The following is a 16,734-nucleotide window of genomic DNA, read 5'->3' as shown; positions in this document are numbered from 1 at the left end:
CTTTGCATGGAGAGAAATCTTTTTTATATAGCTGCGTTGTCACAGAGGTCTAAATTCGAGTCTGGTTCTACCCATGACTGGAATGAGTCCTCAGACAAATTAATTAACCTCTTCAAACTACAACTTCATCATCCATTTTGTAGAGGGGATATTAATGCTATCTAACTCCCGGAGTTAGAGTGAGGATTAAGTGAGATAATGAATGTAGAACGTTTAATCCAGTGTCGGGTAAGTAGTAAATGCTCAGTAAATCTTAATTACATTATTATCGTTATAGTTCTTGTCACGCAGAGCAAAACACTGGGGACAATCAGTGTGGCTGTGAGAAGGTTGGGCGAACGTTTCTGAGGATCTTTCCTCATTGACATCTGGGAGACAGAGATGAACTCATCGTACTTAAAAAGAACTTTGCAAGCCAATGCCATTTAAAAACCAAACTTTTCGATGCTTTTGAAAATAATCAAATGCAATTTTTAAAATATAATTCTTAAGTGTTCTGCAGATTGCCAACTAGGAAATAATAATAGCTACAACACCACCACAACAACAAACCTGGTATTTCGTGGGATGCCAGCAAGAAATGGAAATTCTACAAAAATATCTATGTCCCCACGGGGAATACGCCACTAAAGACAACATCCTTTACTTGGTCTCAGGACAATTTGTCCCTTGCTCCAAAATGACACAGGGCCTCCCTGTTCTCTTCTGTATTATTTAACCAGGAGGGATAAAAAGTTCCTCACCTCTCCATTTGAACTCTCTTCCTGCCAATGTCTCTAATGGTGTCACAAGCAAGAATCTCACAGACACTGTTTTTAATTAAAAACCAACTTTACTCCCAGACACACACGCAATATATATCTTGGAAGAAATATTCCTGCTGTGTGAATACTTAGACTAGAGCACAAGGGTTCAAAAATCAAATTCAAAATCTACACTTTGTTCTTGGAACGAACCGCCAATGGCCTGCAGTGAGTCTGTGCCTGTGTGCTGGGGATGCATGGTGTTAAGCCCCTGATGTATAATTCACTGAGCATTCATGCTTTTTTCATATATAAATACTCGGCTTGGCAAATCTGATTTCCTTTACCACCAATCCCGGTGATTCATTTTCTAGAACTATATGGTATGTGCCCCCCTGTGGGAAGCCTGATATCGCCCTCCTGCTGCTCTGTCCACCTGTTTAGAATTTACATCCAAAATTCATCTAAAACATACCATTTTTCCTCTAGAGAATAGTGACTTAATATATTTACAAATTCCAGATGAACTAGGTATGATCTGAGGGCTTTACAATTTCACATTTTGCAAACTACTCTTTGAGGGAGCTGGCAATCTCTATTTTTCAGAGTAAAATTAAAACAGAACCCCCTTTTAAAACAAAGGCAGAACCAAACAGCACGCACACACAAGAAAAAATCCTTCTATGTACATTCTGTGATATTTTTTTTTCCCTTCTAACCATGGCATTTAACACGCCAGAACCAGACACAAATGATTATATGCATTTTAGGTTAGATTTTTCTTAATAAAAACAGACAGAATTTATTTTTCACGGGAATTATGCAATTTTTCTGAAGTCCTGGGCTACCTGGCTCCTTAGGCAACCCTCCACGTCTCACTGCTCGGAGCCCAACTTCCTTCCTCCTCCTTCCTAGTAAATTGCATTAGCATAGATCACTTTGCAGCAAACGTCGTGTGGACTTACTTAATCAATGCCAGCAGAGTCTTCACGCTTGTATGCTTATTCATAAGTTTCTCTTTTCTGTTTCTGAAAATATTTTGAACTGAGGGACCTGAATAGGGGCGAGGTGGTACAGCGTGTCTTTCATTTAAAATACTCCTGTTGGAAAACTCCAACTTCTGGAGAGAATTCTGAAGAACAGATGTCTGCCTTCCAAAGTGAAAAACATGCAGCTGTTCCTTAAATGTCCAAACAATAATAGTAAAGCCACAGGACGCACGTGGGAAGGTTTGAGTGGGTGGTCGTCGCTGGGCCTTCTTCGTAGACAGCTGAGAAATCCCCCACAAACACACATACTTTATCTAGTCCGTGCACAAAGGCAGTGCGGGGAGAACTTAAGAACTAAGAAACAGAGAAAGCTTTGGGCAGGCAGAAATGACATTATTTATGGCACAGAATTTGGCTAAGAGAGGTCTTGTGATGCAAGCTAGCACTTTAAAAATTCCCCCGGAGCTTCTTTCCATGAGTCTATTTTAGACTTACCTGGATTCATTTAGTCACAGTTTCCTATCTCCCCATCGGTACATATTTTGGTTTCTGTTACCTGTAGATCAGTTTGTTTTCGTCCAAATGCCTGCGTTTACGGCATGTGGTCAGGAACTGATAGGGTCCAGAATAAACTAGGTTGATTATTTCTTCCTGTTCAGTCAGTACACAAGCTGGCAGGAAGGAAATCCCACCTTTTTTCTCCCTTCAGAAATAGTGTTTTTACTGTTACATAAGAGAGAAGAGATTAAAAAGGGGGGTTAGCTGGAGTGTCAATATTTTCTATACGGAATGGTAAACATTTTAATGTAATTAAGCGCTAAGATTAATTTGTTAATCCTTACATTTTTTCCTTGTCCATTCAAGAGATGTATCTCCAGTGAAATTTCCCTCTGGCCACACTAATGAAAAGAATATCATCTAGAACTCTGGCCACAGTCAGCATGTGTGTGCAGCAGTGATAAGCCTGGGTAATTGCAGGATTAATAATTGGCTTTTTATTACAGCTGAGAGCTACGCACTGTACAGAAAGTCACTGAATGACTTGAAATCCCATCTGTGGACTCTGCTTTGCCCTGTTTGCTTTGTACCGCTTCTTCTAATAATCCCTTTTCTCTTTTTTGTGTTCCTCTGATTTTTGCAAGCAGGGTAACAATTACGCTACGGTTACTCAATTGTTTCCAGGTCATTTTTTATTATTGGTTTTCCATAATCCCTATAAGCTGGAAGTGCAACGTACACAGCACCATTAGTTCCGTGATTAAATACTGACTTTTAATATCACCAGCTCAGTTTATTTATTTAAGGTACAGACTAGGGGGTGATGGTTAATATGGCCAGTGGTAGGTATTCTTCTCAAATCTCGCACTGATGGAAAATAATCTCCTGATAATACGCATAACTTTTTAGTATGCTACTACTATATACTAGTATAATTTTGTGTCTTTTTCTTGATGGGGCTGAGATGGCACTGGGAGCGAAGCTGTGTTGTGAAAAGCCTGAGCATTGATCTGGCCTCCAAGCAAGGTCACCATCATCTACTCTCATCGCCTTCTTTAATATGGAAACAAAACATTTATGGCTGGGTACAATTTCTTTCTTACAAGACCCACCAACCCACTCATCAGGTCAGCAATATTAGAGTATATTGGAAACATTATACTCCAAAGCAGGGCAGTGGAGAGAATGCCCTCTTGAATTGTTATTTGTTATGGCTTGGGCATGATATTGTTCAAATACTAAAACCTATAAAAAATAAATATAAGGCTGTTTCTATGATGCCGACTTACGCTGGGGAGCTAGGGAGATTCCCCCTCATTTCATCTTTTGCTCTGTGAACCTGCAAAGATGTATGACACCCATGGAATCTTTTTTTGGTGTTTGGGTGACAGAGTTTTCTACATTCTGTTCAGTACCAGCCAATTCTTTTTACTCCAGTATTTATAATGCAATTATCTGGGGGAAAAAAATGGGTAGTGCGGTTAAAGTAAATGCAAATTCTCCAGAGACTCTTAAAGCCTATAAAATACTGATTTTTTTTCTTCCAGAAAAAGACTGGAGCGTGATTATGTCTCTGGAAGAAAACCTGATTATTGAAAGATGAAAAGTAGAGTCTATCTATCAGAATTAATTACCAGCTCTAAGTAAGGAAGTCAATCTTTCACCTGTTTTGTCCTAGCTACTGGCCATTCCTCTTCTCATGGTGATTTAAGTTATAAAGCTTTAGGACATACAATTCTCTGCAGGCTTTGCTTTTGTTAATATTTGTAGAGCCCTAAAATACTGAACGACTGCCTAGAGGACTTTAGGTATATTATTATTCTTATTTTGGGCAGCTTAATCATTTACTATTCCTTCGCTATCTCCATATATTAATATTTATTAGCATTATCTAGTTAGAGCTTTATTTCATACTTGGGGGATACATTTCCTAGCATCATTTACATAGTTAGTGCACATGATTTCAGTGCACTTAGCCAAAGAAAAGATTAATCTCTGTAAGTAAAATGTAAACTAAGTACAGTTAAAAATGAGGTACTGGAATTCAAGGGCAAGTGAAGTGCATGTGGTTCTTCCAAAGTATATTTGTATGCATTTCACTTTGCCTATACATTTACTTTTAAAATTCCTATTTGGACCCTTCATTCGAGAGTAACATAGAAGTTTCTTTTGTTTTTATCATCTTTTCTCACCATTTGCTCTGATGAAAGGAAATGGTCTTCAGACATTCTAAGCCACAAATTTCCATAAAGAATGCAATTTATCCTGCACTATATATCCATTAACTATGACTGTCTTCAATCTGTCAGCTCTTCAACAATCTTTTCCTCAAATTTATATGCAAAGCTTGTAAAAAACATCTTATTGACTCTTTTATTATTCAGCATGTTAATTTAATATTTTTTAAAAAACTAATAAAATCTAGATGCTGAAGGAAAATGGAGCTATTTATAATTCAGGGAGACTGAAATACATCAAATTTTAAATTTTTCAAAGAGAAAAGTGTAGAAGGAGGTTATTTATTAATATAAAAGTTTAAAGATGATCCATGCAAGGCGAGGGAAAAGGACATTTTGCAATTATAGTTCTCTCTATAGCAGGAGGAAATGGCTTTGAAAAACAATGAGTTATTAGGGAGGCAAATAAAAGAATTACCAATAGGACCTCTGGCACTGTGGGTGCCTAGGAGGATTATATCCAGATCTGTGAGTTATTCTGAGGCAAGAGGATGAAGTTGGCCTTTTTGGAGCTTTTAATTCTATGAGTAGAATTTTTAGATCTAATGGGAGGCTGATGTGAAGATTATAAACATACACATTCGTGTGTACACAAACACACATTAATGTGTTTCAGGGTGGAGGGGGGATGTCAATAGGATTGGTCTTCCTCATCACTTTTTAACCGCTGTCAAGGCCAGAACAAATGTTATTTCTGAAGAAAACACCAGTCTCCTTAATTTCTTAAGGAAGCAATACCCAGAATGACTGTCTGGTAATTTAGAATTTAGGCAATGTAAACGTGAAGCATCATTTCTTGTTCAGGTGTGCCATGTACTGTAGAACCTCTGTAAGTTGATACTCAAAGGACTGTAACAAACTGGTCAACATATAGAGGTGGTCAACCTAAGGAGCGAGGCCTACTGTACTGATATATTCATGTGGTGCTTTTCTGGTCTATGAAAATTAGGTCAACTTAAGAAGGTGGTCAGTGTAGGGAAGTGGTCCACTCTGGAGGTGGTACTTACACTGGATACACACAAATAGACACATACACTCGTACACACCCCCCAAATGAACAAACAAACATAACCACACAACAAAACAGCAAGCCTTGTGCGTCAATATCATATTTGATTTAGTTGACTAGAATTTGGTTAATGATGCCCATAGTGTTAAAGTCTTGGTGTCTATTATTGTCTGGAGTCCTTTGCTTAGCCTCAATAAAAATCTGTTTCACAAACTATGTAGTTCAGGCATCAGTCATACGTGGCCTGAGCAGAATGGTCCACCACTATTGCTGGGGAAAATATTTGTCGTCAACGGCTCTTTGTGACTTAATGTAGGTGACCGTCACCATTAAAAATGTAATGTGTTGAACAGAGGAAGGGGCTGATGAAAACGTGGTTCCCAGAAAGGGTCTTCACAGAATAAATGAATCAAATATAAACTGGGAAGAATAGAAATGGCACATTTTAACTGGCTTTAGATGAAGGGAATTAAAGAAAATATCTAGTAAATTGGTTCAAAATAATATTATTTTGGGAGCTGTAATGAGATGTGGGGGGATGATCAGTATGACTACAAATATTATTGGAGACAGGTGAAAATGACTCATTAGACAGCAGTCTCTGTCCAGCCCTAAAAATAGTGGTTCAGTGGCTGGTGCAGTGGCTCATGTTTGTAATCCTAGCACTCGAGGAGGGCAAGGCAGGAGGATCACTTGAATTTAAGAGTTTAAGACCAGCCTGAGCAAGGGTGAAACCCTGTCTCTCCTAAAAATATAAAAATTAAGCAGGAACCAGTAGTCTCAGCTACTCCAAAGGCTGAGGCAGGGGGATCGCTGGAACCCTGGTCTGAGGTTGCTGTGAGCTAGGCTGACTCCACACCACTGTAGCCTGGGAAACAGAGTGAGACTCTATCTCAAAAAACAAATAAAAAGTCCTGGTTCAGCTTGATTTTGGAGATGATTGAGACTTCTAAAGCAATGCCAAAATAAATTAAGATAGGTTAATGTATTTCTGGATAGCATATCCAAGAGCTATGTTTTTAAAAGTTCTGCAGAATGGCAAGATATGAATTCTAATTGAGGTCAGTTACTCCACTGCCGTGTTTACTAGTGGAGTAAGAGATCCTTGAAAAATTCCAAGTGTTAAGGGGGTCATGTTAGCAGTCCAAAGATGTTGGAACGTATGTCATGACTGTGGCAGGCCATAAACAAAGAGATTATTAAAAGCATCTCTTAACTTCTCAAGGTCTCTATCACATTTTTTGGTAGAATCAGGAAAATAATAAAAAAAAAACTTTGCAAGAAGTTTTTTAGATTTAAAATGTTATATGAGTTAGTAATATTGACGATAATAGATCTTCACATATTTCTCTGCATTAGGCTTCTTATTCCACAAAAGACGAGACAGCACAGAAAGAATTGGTGAAGGACATATTGGGACTCTTAGGATCAAAAAATGTTACCGTTCTACTGTCCCTGGGGAACATGTGGACCCCCTCAATTCATTTAAGTGGATTATTTTCTTGTTTTTGTCTTTGTGTTTTATTTTGTTTTTGTTTTGTTTGTTTTACTACCCATATTTCTTTTGAGAATGAAACTTCTGGCCTCCAAATTTAGCATTTCACATCAGAAAGGACAAAAACATGGTGAAATTTGATAAAATCATAAAAGCTAACTTGCTTTGTTTTCAATATTTGTTAAACGTGACATTTTGACTAATGAAAATGGGAGGTGGGTTAGGTTTTGTGGGTGAGAAACTGAGGCATTCCAACAGATGCCTTTGGTGAATAACAGACCTGGTGTCACCTGACTCAAATTCTTCTTATAGTTTTGGGGTTGTAGGGAAGGCATTATGGTAAAGAGCTTGATCCCAACCAGTTAGAAACTCTACAGAAAACCCACAGCCAACTGCGAGAGAGGAGTTGAGCACAGAATCATTACAGAAATCACATTTCTTTCAGCATTGGCCAAATACACGGAGGATGGAGGATTTTCCTTCGTTGGCAGCAGTGACAATGTTTTATCTTAACAAAGTTTATCTTAATAATGTTGGATGGATTTTATTTTCCATTGATAACACCTGTGCTGACCTAACGTTTTGGATATCTGCAGCATCTCAGGGAAAGGGAGATAACTGAATTCATGGCCACCATTCTGGTAACTGGCTCGAGGCCTTGGCAAACAGCAGTGTGTATGTGTTTGTGTGTGTGCATGTATGTTTGTGTGTGCACAGGTGTGGTTTTTGCTGTCCGTCTGTTGCAGGGTGATTGCTAGCTGGCAGTCTTTCCCCAGATACAAAGGTAGCAGGAGAACCCCAAATTTGGTATATATCAACCATATGCATTCTCAGGCCCTGCATATATTTTCTTGTCCCTGGTCTCTTTTTCTGCTCTATATTTTAGCTGTGGGCCAAGGGTCAAATCCACAGCATGCGTCACCCTGGAAATACTTTTCTATCTTAAATGCCGCCTGCTGCCTTGCCCCTAATACCCTCTTCCCTTATAACTTAATTTGGACCACTGCCCCCTCTACATTCTTGCTTAACTGTTCAGCACCTATATTGCAATTTTGGATTTAGTTTGTGTCTTTACATTAGACTAAGATGCCCTTATATTAGTTGCATGTCCTTTGTTTTAATGAACAAAGAATAATATAATTGGATTAAGGAAAAGGGAGAAGATTCTTCAATAAGGACTTAGAAATGTCCCGAACCTGGAGGCTGGAGGATAGCAGGTCATCAGGAAAACAGGCTAAAAGCAGGTAAGATCTAACAGAGGCGAAGGGTGGTTTCTCACTCCATCCTGTTTGTTTTTTCTTAGTCTACTTCAGCTCTTTCTCTCTCTCTTTCTCTTTCTCTCTTTGTAGACCAGCTGTCGGTGATTCTGTCCACTTGGCAAAACACAGTATGGCCAGCCTGCCAGTCTGGCGCACAGAACTTACTTTATGAGTCCAGCTACAGAAATTTTAGCCCCTTCCCCAGTTCACAGGGGAGAGAATTTGTTATCCCAGGTTGGATTGAGAGCTCATCACTGCGCCGATCCCGGAAGTCAGAGAGCAGAGTGCAAATACAAACCTGACTTCTGAATGACACTTTGACAGATGAAAGTTGGGCAGCAGCTTTTTTTCTCTTAGAGTCAATGGACGATCCTTTCTCTCCAAACCCGCAGGGAGCCCAGTCTTCACATACACCTTTCAAAACGTTTTTGAATGAATGCAGAAGTTCAGAAAAATCAACTCTTGTTCTTCGCACTAATATTTCTACTCTTGAATTAGAATTCTTCAAATTTTTCCTTTTTTTTGCCATCTTTAGGGCAATTAGCATGCCCTAAAGCATGGACTTTTGCTGAAGATTATACACAGTTTGTTTTCTGGATGAAATAATTTGCTAGAGCCACATTCAAAATGATATTTTTCAAGACAGAACCAATTCACCATGTGATCCTTTCAGGATTGGGATAAATTTGTCATCATCTCCTTCTACCTAGATAGAAGAAGGGTCCAATTTTTTTCTCTCAGTCATGTAGGCTCTTTTGTGTTCTGTTGTTCAGGTATGTTTACCTGGAAATGTCAGTGAGTTTCTGGGGTTCCCTATCTTGAAGTTGCAGCTGTGCCTATGAGTTCTCAGCTGCCACTTGACTGGCTCAGACATTTTTTGGTTTGTCTGTTTGTTTTTCCATAAGGGATAACCTTGTGGCCAGTGATATCCATACATCCATATTACCAACTTTTTGTTAGAAAACTCATCCTCTGTTTTAGAACAGTTTATATTAGTCTTTGTAACTAATGTGTGTATATGTCAAATTTACAGATTGAGGATGTCATTTTCAAGTCTAATACTATGAGAGCATCTAAGAAATCTGATGAGAAATTAAGACCCTGATAACCAAGCGAAGATAAAGAAAAATTAGAAATAATACTACAAAGAGTCACACTCTATGCCTATTATATTAACACTGGGTATCCATCAAGGTGACTAGATGTAACTGCTTTTGACATGGCATTCTATCCAGTTCTAAGCCTTCCAATATTTCTATAAATACATTCTGTGATTTGAGTTGATTACTATTGCTAAGACTTAATTATAGAATTTTGAACTTTACTAATAACAGCAAACATTCCTATTACTGATACCAAAGGGCGGTGTACTTCTTTAGAAATTTTTTCATCTGAAATTTTGTACCATAGGAAGGTATTTAAAGGTCATATTAGCTTGTATTCTCCTGGCTTCCACCCTGTTGACTCATGTAGGAAATTAGGGTAGAGTTGATTTCCTGTAGCTGATGAAGAGTCACAAAACATGGTCCGCGCAGACAGTGTGAGCTTGCTGTTTACAGAGTGTGCTACTTACTTATCCTGAGTAATCCACTGAGGAAGCACACCCAGGTCACGGCGTCCACTGGAGAGAGCGACGCTCAAGGACATTAGCCGTCCATCTATTGTTTGACAGAGCATTTTTAAAAGTCCTAAGAGTAAAGTTTCATAATTAACAAGGACAGTGGAAAATATGCCTCAGTGTTAACACTTCATTCACCAGGAAATTGAGGTTCTTAATTCTCACTTACTAAAAAAAAAAAAAAAAAAAAAAAGGAAGGGGGAACCCAGCCAAATGCATATCTACATACAAAAAGGAAAAAAATAGAGATCATTACAATCTTTTAAGTATACTCCAGTTCCAAACTTTGAAAAATCAGATGTCAGTCTTTGTGCTTTAATATTCTGAATTTTAAGATATTCAGACACTCCTGAAAAAGTCTTAAAAATCTAAGAGCTGATATAACTAGGCAAAGAAATAATTTTACAAATTTTATATTGTTTGATAGACAATGTGTTATTGTCCGCTACCCCCTTTGCTTTTATGTCCTTATAATGTCTGTATTCCAAAATATCTGAGAGAAAACAGGTGAACAGCAAGTGCAAAGTCTCAAGAGTGAGGTCGGAGGAAGGTTGGTTGGAAGTTAGGTGCAAAAGCCAGAGGGTATTGAAGGCCCCGGGAGGCACTGGCGCTTACTAGCCCTGGGCAGTTGTTGGAAGTATTTAAGTGGAGGTTGTGGGACATAGTCTGACTTAGGTATTGACATTATTTTGGGGTCCTGAGCTGAGACTAAACGTGGAAATTCCTCCCCCAACTTAAGTGCAGAATAGTTAGCTGGTAATTGTTATAATGAGGTTGAGAAAGGATGGATGGTGATTTATACAAGCCTGGTAGCAACTAACAGGGAGAGAGGCAGAGATTCAACATCTAGTTGGGAAGCAGAGTAAATATGTCTGGTTTTAAAGTGACCCACAAGGTAAGTGGCAATTTCTCTTTATCTTATGAATAATTGATACTAGCATACATTTGATAGAATTCCTTTACTGGATGAATACACTTAGGATAAAATCCGCACCTTTATCAGATCTCACCAGGTCTCTGACCCTGCCACAGTCTGTGGCCTCACCATCCGCAAGTATCTTTTCCCTCTTTCTAACCTATTTGACTTTTCACAACTCCCTAAATCTGCCATTGTCTCGACTGCCTCAGCAACTTTGCACACCGTCTATCTCTTCCCGGTCATGTTCCCTTCTCTTCAGCTAAGTTACTCATTCTGCTGCTTCTTTTCTTCGACTTCACCTTAAATAGCACTTCTTTCAAAAATTTTCTAAAGTTATCTTTTATACGTTCAGATTGCACGTAATATTTCTTAGTTGCCCTCTGCATACGTGACTTCTCCAGTAATCAATACTAGATACGTCTCTGATTTTTGCATCCTTTGTCCCTAGTCTGATACCTAGAATGTAGTGGGAATTCAATAAATATTTTGGCTAAATAATGCCTGTATCTTCTTCTTGATGAATCACAATACACATTAGCTTATCAAAGATAAATGCTTTACACATACATGCAGAATATATATGGTCATATAAATATATAGATGTACATCTAGGGATAAAATTACATGTAGGCAGCTACACACACACCTCCCAAACACACATACACACACGTGTACACATAGAGCTATCTTTGTTTATAGTACACCAACATCTCTTTCATTTTCTGTGATCATGGAATTCAGTTATATTACCTATTGTTTTCTAAGATAAAAACAGAGAAAGGTGATGTTAGATGATGTGTTTCATGGGAAATCTTATTTTCTACATACTTTTGACCAGTTAGGGTTAAGGAATATTTTTTAAATTCCCTATAACCTCAGAGAAGTTATTTTAACCTTTTTATGCCAAAATTTCCTTCAGGAAAATGATGATATCAGTAATTCTTTCATTGTGTTGTGAGCATAAGTGAACTCACATTTATATGAGCAGAGAGAGCTTAGATTGGCGCTCTAAACTTAGGAAGTACTCATTAGATATGAAATATTTTTATAAGTAATTTGCTACAGTATAATTGGGGGGATGAGATCTTGAATTATAAACTTGTAGCCTAGTTTTCCTTGAAGTGTGTTTTCTAAAACCCAGTTTAATTTTAAAAAGTAGAAAACCTTGAATACTGTTTAAATCCCAATTCTCTTATTTCTTCTAAAATATTTTCATCTGATGATCTTTGGGTGCTTTAAGTTATGTAAAATTTAGGACGTACTTATAACACTGTGCAAAAACACATATTTTGGGTTACTTTGGCTATGGTTACATGATTATGAGACTAATACCATATGTGATGTAAGAAAACATCAGAAAATGTATCTTCTAAAAAACCTCTACTACTATGGATTTTAATAACATCAAATTGCTGAGGTTTTCATAAAATGAACTCAGAAGTTTTACTTATTCATTTACTCTAATAGCCCTTTTCCTAGTTTAATTAAGCATTACAATTACCATCTATTTTCTAAGTTTGCAGTGATTCATAAATTAATAACATTAATGATAGCAAGAGTAAAATAATAATGAAAAATTTACATGTATTAAATGCTTACATTGTGTAGTATAAAATGCAGTCCCCATTTTGCTTTGAATACTGTTTGCCCCAGCAACTTTCCTAAGGTTTTTTTTATTATTATTCTAAAACTTACTTTCTTATAATTTTATGTTTCTTCATCATCTGTTTTATCACTTATTTATCCTGCTTAGTCTTCATTCTGTACCAAAACTTTCCAGTTCCAGTGGATTATGATTGAAGCTATGGGGATCTAGCTCTTGTCAGAAAAGACTATAATTTGAGATCTTGACTCATCAAATCATCTATGGAAAGTCAATCAATCGATTACCTTCTCATTTGATACATAGCATAATATATTTCACATATAATACACATTTTATGCTTATTTCTATAATTTTCACCCAAAGGAACATGGATCCTTCTTTCATCTATCACACTGAGCCCTCACACCTTAACAATGTATTCAATCCTCCACCAGTTGGAGATAACTCCACCACTGTAATAGACCTTCTTAAAACCAGGCCATGTTGGAGGTTCTTTCACTATGAAGTAAATGTTTCCCTAAGAGAAAACCTTGCTATGATTAGTTGATCCATAGATGGGTATGACAGCAGGGAACTGACATGGAGGAAATGTGCATGAATTTCCTTGGGCCGTCCTAGCAAAATATACCAAGTAGGCAACTTAAAAAAACAAAAAACCCCCAGAAGTTTATTTTCTTGCAGTTCTAGGCCAGTGAGTCTAAATTCAAATTGTTGGTGGTCCCAGGCTTTGTCTGAAGTTGCTGGGGGTGAGTCTGGTCCTGGCCTTTGTTCAGTTTCCAGTTTTGCGCCCGTCTTTGGCATTTCTTTGCAGGAGACTCCTCACTTCCGTCTCCGCCTCCATCTCTTCATGTGGTTTTCTCTTCATGTATCTGTTTCTTGCGTAAAAATTTCCTTCTTCTAAAGACACCCAGTCAATTTGGAGTTAAAGTTCACTCTAGCCAGTAGGATCTCATCTTAATTGCTTTCCTATTCCAAATAAGGCCACATTCTAAAGTCTTAGGTGGACATTATTGGGGGCGGGGGGAGATACGCTATTCAATTAAATGCAGAAACAAATTCAGTTCAGAATAATTCAAGGGACTTGAAGGGACTGTTCCAGTGAGGGCAAATTTCTGCCTCTTTCAATTAATCAACCCAACACCAGATATTCTTAAGGGGCTTAGACTTGGTATTTACTCCTGGAAAATAAACAGCATGGGAGTGAGAGCAACCTGGTCGGTGTTGAAGGAAAATCCCTGGTTTTTATCCTGTTTATTGCCTTCTTTGCATGGTTGTTTTGTGATGTGTCATTAAAAAGTTAATCATCTGGTTGAATGGAGATGATGACAATATCCAGAGAAGATTTCCCTGGTTACCTGATTACTAACGTGGGATTGAAGAATCTAAGACATGATCGTGAAACACAAACCTGTGGCCAAGCTCCAGAACCACTCAAAGACCTTCAGTTTGAATTCCCCAGATCGCCTTGTCAATAATCTTCTAATCTTGCTCCTCCAAAGAGTCAGTGTCTAATTGAGTGTGGTCATCTCACTTCTCAGATAAAGTAGAAACAAATGAACACACGTATTTCACTCAAGGGAAGAATATCACTTTCTGTAGTTCTTAAAGGCCATTCCTTCTTTTGTTTGTTTGTTCGCTTTTTCCCACTTCCAATCATGCACTTACAGGAAACTTACCATGAGATTTTAGTTGTGGGCTGCAGGATGGGTGACTCTATAAAAATAGTGACATATTTAGAGTGAGCACCTTTTTTATTAAATCATTTCTGCCTTTAGGGCTCTTCAGGTCTAACCCATTTATTGTTGTGGCACTGGTGAGTTTCCCTGATGTACCTAATAGCAAATGAGGGATTCTAATACGAATTTGGTACTAAGAGCTTAACAGTTAGTAGGCTATGACTTCAGGTCAATAAAGGAAGCAGTAGGATATGAGCCAATATTTTAGTCAATTGATTTGTCTCAATTTCAAATATCCACATTCCAAAGTTATACTGTTGCTGCTGATTTACATGTCCATTCTAAATATTTGGCAGCACTCAGAAACAGACTCAATTAACCCAAACAAAATCTGAGATAAGTTGAGCAAAAAGTAAAATTCACTGAGAAGCAATTCCGTAGTTCACAGAATTGAAGAAGAGACTGAAATACCAGACAAGATATCTTTAGACAAGACACCCAGAGACATGATGTTCAATATACGGCACACACCTAAAAACGCTCCTGGATAAACTTGCAGAGGAGGGTTTTTGGTTATGAGTCATAAAACTCTGGATCGATGACCCTTTTGTACAAGTCTCTTATTATATGTTTGCAAATTCAACAACAGTTGTCTCACTTCAAGAACTCTGTGACACAATTTGCCTTATCTATGCATGATACATTTCAGAAGGCTCTTACAGAATGTACCTGAATATGTGTTTTTCAGTGATATTGGTATATTTGGTGGGTGAATTAATGACCATCTCTACTTCTCATTTTAGACTCCATGCTTAGGAAAATAAAGGTGACATTTAACCACAGCCAATGTCATTTTTCTAATATGTAGACATTTTACCTTATTACATTATACCATATTTCTTCTCAACAGTGATTATTCTGGAGACTTGTTGATTCATTAAATGCTGTATTTTTACATTTTATCATCAAAATAGAAACAAGATGGACCCTTATGTGAAACTGACATATTGAAATATACCCAGGAGAAAAAAATATCCCCACAGACATTTTCATTCAACAAGATTTAAGAAATTACAGATTTGCATTTATATATAAAAACCATGGAGTAGATAAATCTGAACCCTAATATAAAATGTATTCCACATAGAAAAGGTGAAGTTTTTATCAGTCAGCTAAGTCACCTTTCGGAAAGATTTTTTTAATGTAGTCAAAGTTTCTGCCATAAAATTTATAAATCATTTTTTCCTTTTGAATATTGAAAAGAAGATAATGAACATCTTGTCCCTTATGATTTAATTCTTTTCAAACTTTCACTAAAAAAATGTGCTGATTCTTCCATAGAGGAGATTAGTAATTCATAAACTGAAGATTTAACAATTTCCCCTTTCCTAACCCCCACCTTCAATCTCTTTCATGTTTTTTCTTATAAAAAGCAAATGCTAAGTAAAATAAAATGTGATTGCTTTCAAATTTTCTGAGTATTTATGAATGTAAATAAAATATAGCTGTTTAACAGTATTTTTGTTACTAATGTTATTACATTATCCATTTCATAGGACAGATTAACAAGTATAGATTAATGAGATGATTCAGTATCTTTGAGTTTGAAATTTTATCCCACTGCCTTTTTAAGGCAAGTAAGAATTTTTTAACTTGGTTTTATTTCATGTTATTTTAGCTTCTATAAAAGGTAACATGACTACGGGGAATGCATAGATCATTTTAGATTATAATTTGCACATAGAGGACTCCCACTCAAAAAATTAAGTTTCTTGATTTCATTTATTCATTCAGTAATTTATCCAGCATTTATTGTGCCAGTAGAGCTGTGTGTCAGGCACTTGGCTAGGTGCCTTTGGGACTCAAAGATTTCAAATGAAGGAAATTAAATGCAATTTTTGATTTAAGAGCAACTAATATCACCAAAATCCTTTCTCCTTCTTAGCAGTAAATCTAAATGCTAGTAATAATTGGTGATACTCTTTACAAGTACCACCATAGGAATCATATTCTGAGGTTTTAATCAATATTTATTTATTTATTTATTTATGTACTTACTTATTTACTTTGATACAGGATCTGAGTCTGTTACCTGGGCTGGAGTACAGTGATGTCATCAGAGCTTGCAGCAACCTCAAACTCCTTGGGCTCAAGTGATCCTTCTGTCTCAGCTGCTCAGGGATCTAGGACTACAGGTGTGTACCACCATGCCGGGATAATTTTTATAATTTTTTTGTAGAGGTATGGTGTCAGTATGCTGTTCAGGCTGATCTTGACCTCCTGACCTCAAGCAATCCTCTTACCTGGGCCTCCGATAGTGCTGGAATTATAGGTGTGAGCTGCTGAGCCTGACCTAATTGACATCATTTTCAAACCAGTTTGAAAATTAAAAGTGTCTTTTTCTGTTCAGTCTTAGCCATAATTGATCATTCACTTAGAATTTATTAGAATTTATGCATACTTATTAATACCTACTTAAGAGTTATTCTTTCAAATGTGGATTTATAATCTGATCAGTTTATCTTCTTTCTATTACAGAATAGAAATGAGCTCAGAGGGGGGCACATGTGACTCAAAGGAGTAGGGTGCCAGCCCCATATGTCAGAGGTGGCAGGTTCAAACCCAGCCCTGGCCAAAAACTGTAAAAAAAAGAAATGAGCCCAGAAATAATTTATTTTTAATACA

General features: G+C 37.2%; 1 long non-coding RNA gene across 1 annotated transcript in view; it reads left to right on the top strand.

Annotated features, from left to right (window-relative positions):
• Window positions 1–16,187, top strand: part of LOC111723286 — a 226,830-nt gene extending 210,643 nt beyond the window's left edge. The window contains exon 3 of the long non-coding RNA XR_002771859.1: window positions 16,126–16,187. This is a non-coding gene — a long non-coding RNA (uncharacterized LOC111723286). The remainder of the gene's footprint in view (window positions 1–16,125) is intronic.
• The last annotated feature ends 547 nt before the right edge of the window (window positions 16,188–16,734 follow it).

Source organism: Otolemur garnettii, unplaced genomic scaffold, assembly GCF_000181295.1.
Source record: "Otolemur garnettii isolate 467f Iridium unplaced genomic scaffold, OtoGar3 scaffold00010, whole genome shotgun sequence".
In the NCBI taxonomy this organism is placed as follows: domain Eukaryota; kingdom Metazoa; phylum Chordata; class Mammalia; order Primates; family Galagidae; genus Otolemur; species Otolemur garnettii.
The sequence above is the reverse complement of the archived record's forward strand: the minus strand, read 5'-3'. Positions and strand labels throughout refer to the sequence as shown.